Here is a 15,294-nt window from a genome sequence, read left to right as displayed (position 1 = left end):
CCAGCTATGCGGGAGGCTGAAGCAGAAGAATTGCTTGAACCCGGGAGACAGAGGGTGTAGTGAACTGAGATCGTGCCACTGCACTCCAGCCTGGGTGACAGAATGAGAGTCCATCTCAAAAAAAAAAAAAAAAAAAAAGCAGCATGCCAGAGCATTTTGAACCTGTGCTCACACATTCCATTGCACTCCAAGAAGACAAAGTCCTCCAATGGTCTCCCCTCCACCACTCCTCTCCCTGTCTCTGCTTCCAGCCCCGCAGGAGCCTCCTCCAGCCATTGGTCTTCTCACTGGCTGTTCCCTCTGCTTGCAACACTCTTTCCTCAGAATGGCATGAATAAATTCCTAATCTTCTTCAAGTGTCAAATGTCACTTTCTCAGTGAAAACTACCCATCCCACTCCAAGTTTCCCTTACCCTGTTCTGCTTTTTTTCCTTTTTATAGCACTTTTTGTCTGCTAATATTCTATACAATTATTACATTTATCGTTAATTGTCTGTCTCCCTGTTTTAATGTAAGATTTATGAGGACCAGGGTCTTCATGATAATCACTATTATATTTTGGCACCTAGAACACCAGGCACAGGGTTATTACTCAAAAAATATTTGTCAATGAATGAACTATAGACAATGGCATAAAAACTCAAATCACAGGACAGGGGTAAAATTTCATTAGAAAAAAATTTTGCTCACTTTGGAAGACATAAAACATAGGCTACATCATAAAGATATTTTGAATAAATAATTTGCATATTTAGTTTAGTGCTTATAAACAGTGTCAATAACATTTTGAGCTGATTACACAAATTAGAATGTGATTAAGAAATTTTATGTTAGGAAATAAATGATTTGTAAAGAACAGTTGAAATGATCAATCTGCTTAGAATAGTTTTTACTTATATTTTAAATGAAATGAAGATAATAAATAGCATTTGAACAGCTGTTATGCTTTGTAATGTTCCTGTTCCTGTTAGTGCTGTAAGTCAATGGATAAGCACTTTGACAAGCTCATTATATGCCCCTTCCCTGATCTCAAACAAACCAAAAGGTTGGCATTAGGATTTATGTACAACGGACAAGGAAGTTAGAGCTGAGAGAATATTGGGAGACTTGCAGGTGCTTAATTAGCTAATTTAAGACTCTACTCATGTGCCATATTTCTTGATGATGCTCAAATACATTTGCTTTGTGACAAAAAGCAATAGGAGTGATTGTCTTTCCAAATCCTAGAAGAAGTGTCTTTTATTCATATTTGTTTCACACTAGTCTAAAGCAGTTTGGACATACTAATTTAACACATCTAAAATAATCTTGTAGATATGTTGCTAATAGCTTCTGTCATTTTGATGTTACATTATACAATTTTAAAATTTTATGTTAGAAATTTCTCACTAAATAGGAAAAAATTATGAGTTCTAAAATTGTGGCAAACCTAGTTAGGTGAAGCATGCCAAATTCAGAGACATTTAAGTATGATTTGCTAAAAAGCTATTGTAATCCATTGCCAACTAGATGTAGGCATTATTTCAGTGTCCCCAAATATACAAAGCTTGTGTGTAAGAAAATCAGGTTAATATACCTAAAAACACTTTACAATGATTAAAATGGAGTAAACAAATCAGGTAAAATGAATATATATGTATTTTCTTCAACTGATTCTAACAAATGCTGTCTTAAAAAAAAATTGGTCTGCAAACATAACAAATGGTTAATTTTCACAGAACCTGGAGCAGCAGGCCAGGCGCGGTGGCTCATGCCTGTAATCTCAGCACTTTGGGAAGCCGAGGCAGGTGAATCACGAGCTCAGGAGTTCAAGACCATCCTGGCTAACACGGTGAAACCCTGTCTCTACTAAAAATACAAAAATTAGCTGGAGGCGGTGGCAGGCGCCTGTAATCCCAGCTACTCGGGAGGCTGAGGCAGAACTATCGCTGGAACCCAAGGGTCGGAGGTTGCAGTGAGCTGAGATCATGCCACTGCACTCCAGCCTGGGCAGCAGAGACTCTGTCTCAAAATGAAAAAAATCTGGAGCATTATTAACGTGATTAATTGTTTTGATGAAAGAAAAACTTCAGCTGAATTAAATTTAAATAAGTTTAACTGAGCAATGAAGGATTCACGAATCAGGCAGCCTTGCCAGCCAGAGTAGGCTCGGAGACTCCAGTGCAGCCACTTAGTAGAAGTAGATTTACAGACAGAGAAAAGTGAAGCGACTTGCAGAAAATGCAAGTGAGGTACAGAAACAGCTGGATTGGTTACAGCTTGGCATTTGCCTTATTTGAACACCATTTAAACAGTTGACTACATTTGATTGACCAAAACTCAGTGATTGGCACAAGTGCAGGCTACGGTCTGTTTACACCTCCACTTGTTATAGTTCATGATGTACAGAAAAACCTGTACTCCAAACTTAAAATGCGTAAGGAGGCAGCTTTAGGTGAAACTTGACTTAACAGTATGGAACGTATGACACATGTCTTCAGTGTACAACTTGCTGAGTTTTTGCCAACTGAACACACCTGTGTAACTGACATCCCGATAAAGAGACAGAACCAATGGAATTCCAGAAGCTTTCCTTGTGCTCCTTTCCAACCACCACAATACCACCTCCCATTCGCTTACCCCCATAAATGTTCATCATTATGCTTGGTGAAATCCCGATTCTTCATTTCTTTATGACATTTCTAAACATCTGGCAACAAAACTCATCTTGGAGCAACAGTGGAGGCTGCCACTCTACAAAGGGATAAATAAACGTTGTGCAGCTGGTGTGTCATGAGTGGCTGCTGGAAAGCAAGACAAAGTCACGCTTCATTTCTCCATTGCCTTCTCATCCTAACAGATCAGATTCAAGGTCTATAGTTTAAGTCTTCATGTTCATCTAAATTTCCTGGAGTGTTTATATCACTGAAAAAAGATTGGAGGGAATGGAGAACCTGGAGAATTCTTCCTTCTATATTCTCATAAATAACCAAAAAGGAATTATTTTAGATATGTATTCATGGTGTTAATCTAAAGGTTAATCTAACCTTTAGAAGGGAATCTCAGGTCAGGAAACAAGTGATAACACTAAATATTCAGTGATCTCATTTTAGGGGATTAAATTCCTCAGCAAGAACAATGTTGTAATTTTATTTTCGTTTCTAAGGAACTGACCTTTTACACAATTTCTCTAGTGATATCAGTATTAAGACATTTTTAGAATGTCCAAATGAGGTTAATATCTTGTTCAAGAAAGGATGTAGTAGTTTGTATATCTGTGGTTAGAGTTTCTTAAAGGAATCTGTGCTGGAAAAGATGTTATGTTGAAACCAATCTGCTTAGTGTCATGAAGAGGAATCTTAAAAGCAGCACCATCTGTCTGCTCCGTCACATTGAAAACGCAAACACGCTGACCTCTTAAATTATAGCAGATTCTATTTCCCCCAAAACTTCATTTGCTTTATCCTGGTCTAATCAGAAAAAAATACATGCTTTTTAAAATATTTCTAAATATAAAATAATATCACATTAATGATAAAATTTTATAAAGTAAATTTTAAAAGAATTTTAAAAATCCATAATTCCATTATCCACAGTAGCTCTTAAAATGTTACTCTAGATGGTTTATCTATTATCCTGGACATATATGTACGTGTGTTTATTAACAAAGATAGGGTAATACTTTATGTATTGTTTTGTAATCTGATTTTTGTCGCTTACTAATGCATTTTAAACATACTGTCTCATCATCAGTTATTTATTTGTAAAATATATTTTATTTCCAAGATGTATTTTAATGAACACGCTGATGACATATTTGATAAGTATTTCCAAATTTGCCTTCAGGTAAATTGGTAAAAAGATTGTGCCGGTTTACTTTTCTACCAACTCTAGGAGATTCACTTTTCCTACACTTTTACTAAAATTGGGATAGCAGTTGCCTATGGTGAAAATGTTTTCTAAGTTTGCGATCTTGGCTTAGTACTCTGGTTGAATATTTTTATATGTATCTGTTTATATTTGTATGTTGGTGTATATAAATTTTCTGTATCATTTTCATATTTTTTCATTGATGTGTTTCTCTTTCTTATTTTCTAATGAATGAACATATTCAGGATTCAATTATCAGATATTCACGACACAAGCAAGTCTTAGTTTAAAATTTGTCTTTCAGGTTTGTTCATTTCTCAATTTAAATCAAAATTTTTTTCTTTACAGAATGAATAAGACCTACTATTTAATAGCACAACAGGGTGACTATAGTCAATAATAACTAACTGTACCTTTTAAAATAACTTACAGTATAATTGGATTGTTTGCATTTCAATGGATAAATGATTGAGGAGGTGGATACCGCATTCTTCGTGATGCACTTATATGACATTTCATGCCTGTATCAAAGCATCTCATGTACCCCCCCCAAATATATACACCTGCTGTGTAAACACAAAATTTTTTAAAAAATAAAAAAGGTTTTCTTTATAGATTATTGGTTGTGATGCTTCAGTAAGATATTGCCTTTATTAAGATTGTATAAATCTTCACCCATATTTTCCTTTATTCCATATATCACTTTTTTTTAACATTTAGTCATTTTTTCATTAAAAAATTGTCAATAAGTTTTTGGGAAACAGGTGGTGTGTGTTTACATGGATAAGTTCTTTAGTGGTGATTCCTGAGACTTTAGTGGTGATTCCTGAGACTCACCCATCACCTGAGCAATAAACACCTCACCCAATTTGTAGTCTTTTATCCCTCACCTCCCTCCCACCCTTTCCCCTCAGTCCCCGAAGTTCATTGTATCATTGTTATGCCTTTGCGTCCTCATAGCTTAGCTGCCACGTATGAATGAGAACGTAAGATGTTTGATTTTCCATTCCTGAATTACTTCACTTAGAATAATCATCTCCAATTTCATCCAGGTTGCTGCAAATGCCGTTTTTTTTTTTTTTCCTTTTTATGTCTGAGTTGTATTCCAGAGAGAGAGAGAGAGAGAGAGAGAGAGAGAGAGAGAGATTTATATACCACATTTTCTTTATCCACTCTTTGATTGATGGGCATTTTGGGCTGGTTCTATATTTTTTGCAATTGTGAGTGGTGCTGCTATAAACATTTGTGTGCAAGTATCTTTTTTGTATGAGTTCTTTTCCTCTGGGTAGATACCCAAGAGTGGGATTACTGGATCAAATTGTAGATCTACATTTAGTTCCTCAAGGAATCTCCAGATTGTTTTCCACAGTGGTTGTATTAATTTACATTCCCAACAACAGTGTAAAAGTGTTCCTTTTTCACCACATCCACACCAACATCTAACATTTTTTTGATTTTTTGATTATGGCCGTTCATGCAGGCGGTATCGCACTGTGGTTTTGATTTGCATTTCCCTGATAACAATGTTGAGCATTTTTCATATGTTTGTTGGCCATTTGTATATGTTCTTTTGAGAAATTTTAATTCATGTCCTTAGCCCACTTTTTGATGGGATTGTTTTCTTTCTTCTTGCTGATTTGTTTGAATTCCTTCTAGATTCTGGATATTAGTCCTTTGTCTAATGTATAGATAGAGAAGATTATCTCCGACTCTGTGGGTTGTCTGTTTTCTCTGCTGATTATTTCTTTTGTTGTGCAGATGCTTTTAAGTTTAATTAAGTCCCATCTATTTTTCTTCGTTTCTATTGCATTTGCTTTTGGGTTCTTGGTCATGAAGTTTTTGCCTAAGCCAATGTCTACAAGGGTTTTTCTAATGTTATCTTCTAGCATTTTTATGGTTCAGGTCTTAGATTGAAGTATTTGATTTATCATGAGTTGATTTTTGTATAAGGTGAGAGATGAGGATCCAGTTTCATTCTTCTACATGTGGCTTGCAATTATTCCAGCACCATTTGTTGTATAGGGTGTCCTTTCCCCACTTTATATTTTTGTTTGTTTTGTGTAAGACCAGTTGACTGTGAGTAGTTGGCTTTATTTCTGGGTTTTCTATTCTGTTCCATTGGTCTACATGCATATTTTTATACCAGTACCATGCTGTTTTAGTGACTATGGGCTTATAATATAGTTTGAAGCTGGGCAATGTGATGCCTCCAGATTTGTTATTTTTGCTTAGTCTTGATTTGGCTATGCAGGCTCTTTTTTTGGTTCCATATGAATTTTAGGATAGCTTTTTCTAGTTCTGTGAAGGATGATGTTGGTATTTTGATGGAAATTGCCTTGAATTTGTAGATTGCTTTTGGCAGTATGGTCATTTTCACAATATTGATTCTACCCATCCATGTGTATGGGGTATGTTTCCATTTGTTTGTGTCGTCTGTAATTTCTTTCAACAGTGTTTGGTAGTTTTCCTTGTAGAAGTCTTTCACCTCCTGGGTTAAGTGTACTCCCGAGTATTTTTTTTTTCCAGCTATTGTAAAAGAGGTTGAGTTCTTGATTTGATCTCAGCTTGGTTGCCGTTGGTGTATAGCAGGGCTACTGATTTGTGTGTATTAATTTTGTATCTTAACTTTGCTGAATTTATTGATCAGTTCTAGGAACTTTTGGATGAGTCTTTAGGGTTTTCTAGGTATACAATTATGTCATCAGCGAAGAGCGATAGTTTGACTTCCTCTTTACTGATTTGGATGCCCTTTATTCCTTTCTCTTGTCTGATTGCTCTGGCTAGGACTTCTAGGACTATGTTCAACAGAAGTAGTGAAAGTGGGCATACTTGTCTTGTTCCAGTTCTCAGGGCAAATGCTGTCAACTTTTCCTCATTCAGTATAATGTTGCCTGTGGGTTTTTTGTAGATGGCTTTATTTTGTATATGTATTTTATTTTATTTTGTAGATGGCTTTCATTACCTTAAGGTATGTCCCTTCTATGCCAATTTTGCTTAGAGTTTTAATCATCAAGGGATGCTGGGTTTTGTCAGATGCTTTTTCTGTGTCTATTTAAATGATCATGTGATGTTTGTTTTTAATTCTGTTTATATGGTACATCACATTTATTGACTTGCAGATGTTAAACAATCCCTGTATCCCTGGTATGAAATCCACTTGATCATGGTGTATTATCTTTTTGCTGTGCTGTTGGATTTGGTTAGCTAGTATTTTGTTGAGAATTTTTGCATCTGTGTTCATCAGGTATATTGGTCTGTAGTTTTCTTTTTTTTATGCCCTTTTTTGGTTTTGATATTAAGGGGAAACTAGCTTCACAGAATGATTTAGGAAGGATTCCCTCTTTATCTTGTGGAATAGTGTGACTAGAATTGGCACCCATTCTTCTTTGAATGTCTAATATAATTCAGCTGTGAATTCATCTGGTCCTAGACTTTATTTTTGTTGGTAACTTTTAAATTACCACTTCAAACTTGCTGCTTGTTATTGGTCTGTTCAGTTTCTATTTATTCCTGATTTATCTAGGATGCCTTTATATTTCCAGGAATTTATTCATCCCCTCAAGGTTTTCTAATTTATGCACGTAAAGGTGCTCATAGTAGCCTTGAATGATCTTTGGTATTTCTGTGGTATCGGTTGTAATATCTCCCATTTCATTTCTAATCGTGCTTATTTGGTTTTTCTCTCTTCTTTTCTTGGTTACTCTTCCTAATGGTCTATTAATTTTATTTATCTTTTCAGAGAACCAGCTTTTTGTTTCATTTATCTTTTGTATTTGTTTTTGTTTCAATTTCATTTAGTTTTGCTCTGATCTTTATTATTTCTTTTCCTCTGCTGGGTTTGGGTTTGGTTTGTTCCTGTTTTTCCAGCTCCTTGAGGTGTGACCTTAGATTGTCTAATTGTGCTCTTTCAGACTTTTTGATGTAGGCATTTAATGCTAAGAACTTTAATCTTAGCAACAATTTTGCTGTATCCCAGAGGATACAGGCTTTTTTCTGTATCCTTTTTGATAGGTTGTGCCACTATTATTCAGTTCAAATAATTTTTTAAATTTCCATCTTGATTTCATTGTTGACCCAGTGATCATTCAGGATCAGGTTATTTAATTTCCATGTATTTTCATGGTTTTGAGGGTTCCTCTCGGAGCTGATTTCCAACTTTATTCCATTGTGATCTGAAAGATTACTTGCTATAATTTCAGTTTTCTTAAATTTGCTTAGACTTGTTTTGTGGCCTATCATATGGTCTATCTTGGAGAATGTTCCATGGGCTGATGAATGTATGTTCTTCAGTTATTGGGTAGGATGCTCTGTAAATACTGTTTAGTCCATTTGTCCTTGGGTATAGTTTAACTCTATTGCTTCTTTGTTAACTTTCTGTCTTGATGACCTGTCTAGTGCTGTCAGTGGAGTATTAAAAGTCCCCCACTATTATTGTGTTGCCGTCTATCTCATTTCTTAGGTCTAGTAGTAATTGTCTCATAAATTTGGGAGCTCCAGTGTTAAGTGCTATATATTTAAGATTGAGATATTTTCCTATTGGACTAGTCCTATTATTGTTACATTATATAATGTCCCTCTTTGTCTTTTTTAACTGTTGTTGCTTTAAAGTTTGTTTTGTCTGACATAAGAATACCTTCTTCTGCTCTCTTTTGGTATCCATTTGCACAGAATAACTTTTCCCACCCCTTTACCTTAAGTTTATGTGAGTCCTTATGTGTCAGGTGAGTCTCTTGAATACAGCAGATACTTGTTTGGCAAATTCTTATTCATTCTGCCATTCTGTATCTTTTAAGTGGTGCATTTAGACCATTTACATTCAACGTTAGTATTGAGATTTGAGATAGTGCTCTATTCATCATGCTATTTATTGCCTTAATACTTTAGTGTTATTTTGTGTTATTGTTTTGTAGGTCTTGTGAGGTTTATGTTTTAAGAAGATTCTATTTGGGTGTATTTCAAGGATTTGTTTTAAGGTTTAGTGCTTCTTTTAGCAGTTCTTTTAGTGCTGGCTTGGTAGCAGTGAATTCTCTCAGCATTTGTTTATTTGGAAAAGACTGTATCTTTCATTTATTTATGAAGCTTAGTTTTGCTAAATACAAAATTCTTGGTTGATAATTGTTTTGTTTGAAGAGGCTAAAGATAGGACCCCAATCCCTTGTAGCTTGTAGGGTTTCTGCTGAGAAATCTGCTATCAATCTGATAGGTTTTTCTTTACAGATTACCTGATGCATTTGTCTTACAGCTCTTAAGATTCTTTCCACTGTGTTGACTTTTGATAACCTGATGACTATGTGCCCAGGTGATGATATTTTTACGATGAATTTCCCAGGTTTTCTTTATGCTTCCTGTATTTGGATTTCTAGATTACTAGCAGGGCCAAGGAAGTTTTCCTTGATTATTCCTTCAGATGTGTTTTCCAGACTTTTAGATATCTCTTCTTCCTCGGGAACACCAATTATTCTTAGGTTTGGTCATTTAACATAATCCCAAATTTCTTGGAGGCTTTGTTCATTTAAAAAAATTCCTTTTAGTTTGTCTTTGTCTGATTGTGTTAATTCGAAAGACTTGTCTTGGAGCTCTGAAGTTCTTTCTTCTACTTGTTCAATTCTATTGCTGAGAGTTTCCAGTGCATTTTGCCATTTCTAAGTGTGTCCTTCATTTCCAGAAGTTGTGATTGTTTTGTATTCATGCTGTTTCACTGGAGATCTTTCCACTCATACCCTCTATCATTTTTTTTGACTTTTTTAAGTTGGACTTCACCTTTCTCTGATGCCTCCTTGATTAGTTTAATAGTCAACCTTCTGAATTCTTTTTCTGGCAATTCAGAAATTTTGTCTTGGTTTAGATCCATTCCTGGTGAGATAATGTGATCTTCTGGGGTGTTGAAAAACCTTGTTTTGTCACATTACCAGAATTGTTTTTATGGTTCCTTCTCATTGGGTAGCCTGTGTCAGGGGAAGTTCTGGGACTCAAGGGCTGCTATTCAAATTCTTTTGCCCCACAGGGTGCTCCCTTGATGTGGTGCTCTCCTCTTTTCCCTGGGGATGGGGCTTCCTGAGAGCCAAACTACAGTGATCATTATTTTTCCTCTGGATTTAGCCACCCTGCAGAGCTACTGGGCTCCAGGCTGGTACTGGGGAGTGTCTGCAAAGAGTCCTGTAATGTGTTCCGTTTTCAGGCCTCTCAGCCATGAAAATCAGCACCTGCTCCACTGGAGGTAGCAGGAGAATGAGATGGACTCTGTGAGGGTCTTTGGTTGTACTTTTGTTAAGTGTGCTGGTTTTGTGTTGGTTGGCCTCCTGCCAGGAGGTGGCACTTTCAAAAGTGCATCAGCTGCAGTTGTATAAGGAGGAGACAAACTTGTCTTAGGGTAACCTTTGGATAAGTATTCAGGTTTCTCAGGTGGTGGGCAGGGCCATAGAGCTCCCAAGGGATTGTGTGCCTTGTCTTTGGCAACTAGGGTGAGTAGAGAAAGCCCATCAGGTGGGGGGCAGGGTTAGGCATGTCTGAGCTCAGATGTTCCTTGAATAGGGCTTGCTGCGGCTGCTGTGGGGGATGAAAGTGTGGCTCCCACGCCAATGGAGTTATGTTCCCAGGGGGATTATCACTGCCTCTGCTGTCTCACACAGTTCACCAGGGAAGTGAGGGAAGACTGGTAGCCACAGGCCTCACCCAGCTCCCTCACAGCCCACAGTCCAAAAGGCCAGTCTCACTCCCACTGTGTCCCTGCCAACAGTCCCAAGTTTATTTCCAGGCAGCTGGTGTGGAAGGCTGAGAACTTGCCCCAGGCTACAAGCCTCCCAGCTGAGAAAGCAGGCTGACTCACAGTTCCTTAGCTGTCCCATGGAGACTGCAGCATCAGTCCACCTCCTTCAAAGCGTCTGTGGATTCTCTCAGCTTTCCTGGTATGCTCCTGTGGTAGTTCATGGAGCAAAATTCAAGATGTGGGTCTCCACACACTGCTCAGTTTGCCCGAACAAGAGCTGCAAAATAGTCCTACTTCCTATCCGCCATTTTCTTAATAAGCGGCCTACATTTAGTCCTTAATTCTTATCTGGAATAATCTAACACTAGAAAAGCAGCAAAAATATTGTTTCATTTAAAAATTATTACATAGTTGTAAACAACATTTATTGGATGATGCATTCTTTTCCTACTGATTTAAAATGAACTATTTGTCACAAATTCTTATATGCATTTCGATCTATTTCTAGCCTTTTTTCTTGTTCTGTTTATTTAATTTAATATTTTATCATTTTCATACTATTTTTTAAACCTTTTAAACTTTACAATCTATTTTAATTTCTGATAGGGCCTGCTTTCCTGCTTAATTTACATAATATTACACTCCTTTGTTCATAGTAAAGGATCCTTCTATCAGTATGCTTCCGTTTACTTCCTCCTAGGCTTTGACCTCTGTTGGCACACATTTTACCTTTACACATTACAAACCGCATGTACCATGGGCTAGTAACATGTAATAGCAACATATTGTTATTATTTTTGCTTTAAATAGTTACCTTTAAAGAGATTTTAAAAATATATTTTATATTTACATGTACATTTGCCGTTCTGCAACTCTTCATTCCTTTGTGTAGATACAGATTTCCACCTGGTATTGTTTCTCTTCTGACTGAAAGACTTTCTTTAACATATCTTGCAACTTAATCTTATATATCTTACAAATTTGTTCAGATCTCTTTTATGTTCTAAAAAGTCCTTAACCTTTAGTTTGAAAATTTGTTTTTTCTGTGCATAGACTTCCACATTGACATATTTTTTGTTTGTTTGTTTTTTGTTTTTGTTTTTGTTTTTTTTGAGACAGAGTCTTGCTCTGTCACCCAGGCTGGAGTACAATGGCACGATCTCATCTCACTGCAACCTCCACCTGCCAGGTCAAGCAATTCTACTGCCTCGGCCTCCCGAGTAGTTGGGACTACAGGCATGCACCACCACGCCCAGCAAATTTTTGTATTTTTAGTAGTGACAGGGTTTCACCATGTTGGCCAGGCTGGTCTTGAACTTCTGACCTCAGGTGATGCACCCACCTCAGCCTCCCAATGTGCCGGGAGACTAACTTTTCCTCACTGTCTTTCAATGCTTTAAAATATTGTTTCACTGTTTTATTATGCCCAACAGAAAGTCTCCCATTATTCTTATCTTTGTTTTCCTGTATTATATGTCTTTTTTCTCACACTGCTTTATCTCCGGTGTCCTGTGTCATCTTGGTGTCCCAACCTGCTCCTTTTCCTCTCTTAGGATGGGGACGTTGGGTCTAGCCTCCCCAGCTGTAGAAGAGGGTGTAGCCTAAACCGGGCCCCACCCTTCTTTTTCCAGTTTCACCCTAAATCCCCTGGTGAGCACCACATCTCTCAGTTTGTTCAGAGAGAGACATTTACAGAAATAATAAAAATAATTGTTTAAAGAGAGAAAAAAGGCTGGGGGGTCTCTTTATGTCTGTTTTTCAGCATTTTGATTATGATGTGCCTTAGTGCAATGTTTCTTCATAGTAGGTTTTTTAAATTAGGTACTAGGGGTTTCTTTGAACTTCTCAGACAAGAATCTTTATAGTTTTCATCAAATTGTGAAAATTTCCAGCTACTATTTCTTTAAATATGTTTTCTCACCTCTCCACCTTTCTTTTTTTTTTTTTATTTAGTTTTTTTAGATGGAGTTTCGCTCTTGTCACCCAGGCTAGAGTGCAGCGGCTCCCTGCAACCTCTGCTTCCTGGGTTCAAGCAATTCTCCTGCCTCAGCCTCCTGAGTAGCTGGGACTACAGGTGCCCACCACCATGCCCAGCTAATTTTTTGAATTTTTAGTAGAGATGGGGTTTTGCCATGTTGGGCAGGCTGTTCTCAAATTCCTGACCTCAGGTGATTCGCCCACCTCAGCCTCCCAAAGCACTGGGATTACAGGTGTGAGCCACTGCGTCCGGGTTGTTTTCTCACTTCCCCATCTTTTTTGGAGATTTCAATTACATATATATTAGACTGATTTAAATCGTCACACAGCTCACTGATACACCTTTTTTTTTTTTTTTTAATTTCTTCTTGCATTTTACTAAATACCATCTACTTCTTCAAGTTTACTAATCTTTCCTTCTATAGTGTCTAATCTGCTGGTAATCTTCTCCACTGTATTTTTTATTTCAGATGTTTTTTTCATCTCCAAAAATTGGATTTTTATTCTTTTTTATATCCATTTATCTCATTATGTTCATGTTTCTTTATACTTCCTTGATCATATGCAGTATGTCCTTAATAGGCATTATAACATCTACTAATTTTATCCTGGTTCTGTTTCTACTGAGAGATATTTCTCCAGATTATGCATATTTTCCTGCTTTTGGGGGGCATCTCTGCTAATTATGGTTTCAGATTTTGCAAATAAAAATACAGCATGCCAGTTAAATTTGAGTTTCAGATAAATAACTGTTATGTACTGAATGTACACCTCCAATGTATATGTTGAAATCTCAACCTTCAATACGATGGTATTAGGAGGTGAGGCATTTGGGAGGTGATTAGGTAGGTCATTTGGACGGAGTCTTATGAATGGGATTAACGACCTTATAAAATAAGTTCCAGATATCTCTCTAGCCTTCTGTCTGCAATGTGAGGATGCAAAGAGAAATTGTCAGTTTGCAGTCTAGAACAGGGCCCTGACCAGAACCTGACATTCTGGCACTTTGATCTCAGACTTCCAGCCTTCAGAACTGTGAAATATATAGTGCCATTGTTTTAGTCTATGACACTTTGTTATATTAGTCTGAACAGATTGAGACAAAAACACAGTGGTTTAGTATGAACATGTCCATGAAATATTTGAGACATGCTTATACTAGAAAGATATATACTGTTTTTCAGAAATTCAAATTTAAGTAGATTTTCTGTGTTTTATTTGGCAGTCATCATTCTGGTAATTTTTTTTTTTTTTTTTTTCCAGATGTAAAATTGACATTATTGTGTGCTGCACTATTTATATTTTTAAAAATATTTTGGGCAGGCGTGGTGGCTCATGCCTGTAATCCCACCACTTTGGGAGGCTGAGGCGGGTGGACCACGAGGTCAGGAGTTCAAGACCAGCAGGCCACAGAGTGAGACTCCATTCCCCCAACTTCACAAAAAATATATATATTTTGAACTGTTTTCTAAGATTTAGTTAAATTACTTGGAATCAGTTTGAGACTTTTGGGGTTTGCTTTCAGGTGTTGTCAAGGTAGATCAGACACAGCTACTAATCTAAGGCTAATTTGGTTCCCCTTCTGAAAAACACATCCTTCTAAGGTTTCTACTCAATGCCCTATGTGTTAAGAAATCTTTCCATTCTGGCTAATGAGAACCAAAACTTTCCCCAATCCTTCCTTGTGATTATTCTACCAACTCCTTTCCAGTGGTTACTCCCTCCAACCCACCCCTGGGATCACTTCCTCACATACAGGAAGTGATCAGTACTCAAAGACACAAGGGGTATCTCTGGGGAATTCTGGAACTTACCATCTGTGTGACACCTTTTCTCCAGAGCTCCACCATATAAATTCGAGCAGCCTTGACCTCCATGAACTCAGAGCTCAGTCTCTTTACTTATTGAGGCTTTTGACTTTGTTTTGAGGTCCTGATTCTTGTGCTGGAATTTGAAAATTCCAGGCAGTAAGTTGGAACCCGTGTCGGGCTGCAAACTGGGAACTCTCTCTAGGCAGTGAGTTGGGACTCTTGTTGGGTTCACTTGCTTTGCTTCCCTGTCCTGGACTACCTGTCATCCAGTGATCTAAAATTGTTATTTCATATATTTTTTTTCTTCTTTGTTTAAGCCAAGAATGTAAACTTAGTAACTGTTATTTCAACATGGTGACAATCAAAAGTTCATTGAATTTTTATCAGAAACGTTATATTTTTATAATAATTTAGGAACATTGAATATCATTATAATATTAAGACTTCCCATTTAGTAATGCGTTAAAAAGTTTAATTAATTCAAGCCTTTTAGAATCTTTTAGGTAAGCTGAACTTCATATAAGTTCTGCATATCTCCGACTAAAGTTATTCAAATGCATTTAATGCTTTTTATTGTTGTATAATAGTTAATGAGATATTTTGCATTTATATTTCAAATAAATTTTTGTCATCATATTGGAAAACCACTGATGTACATATTTTGTTACTTGACAAGTTCCTTCACAATGCATTTTCATTTTGAGTAGTTTTACAATTATTGTTTAGATTTTGAAAATAAAACGAATTCTACCATTTATACTTCTGTCAGTAGCATGACTGCCTCTCTTGCTGCTCATTGAGTGTTTATGTGCCAGTTACTGAGGTATGCTCAAAAACTGCCTAATTTATTCTCATAGAAACCTTATGAGGTAGTTATTGTGCTCATCACTGAAAGTTAACTAAGGCTCAGAGAGTTATTAATTGCCAAAATACAGACAACTAATAAGGGAT

Source organism: Chlorocebus sabaeus, chromosome 7 (assembly GCF_047675955.1).
Source record: "Chlorocebus sabaeus isolate Y175 chromosome 7, mChlSab1.0.hap1, whole genome shotgun sequence".
NCBI lineage: Eukaryota > Metazoa > Chordata > Mammalia > Primates > Cercopithecidae > Chlorocebus > Chlorocebus sabaeus.
This window is presented reverse-complemented; position numbering follows the sequence as displayed.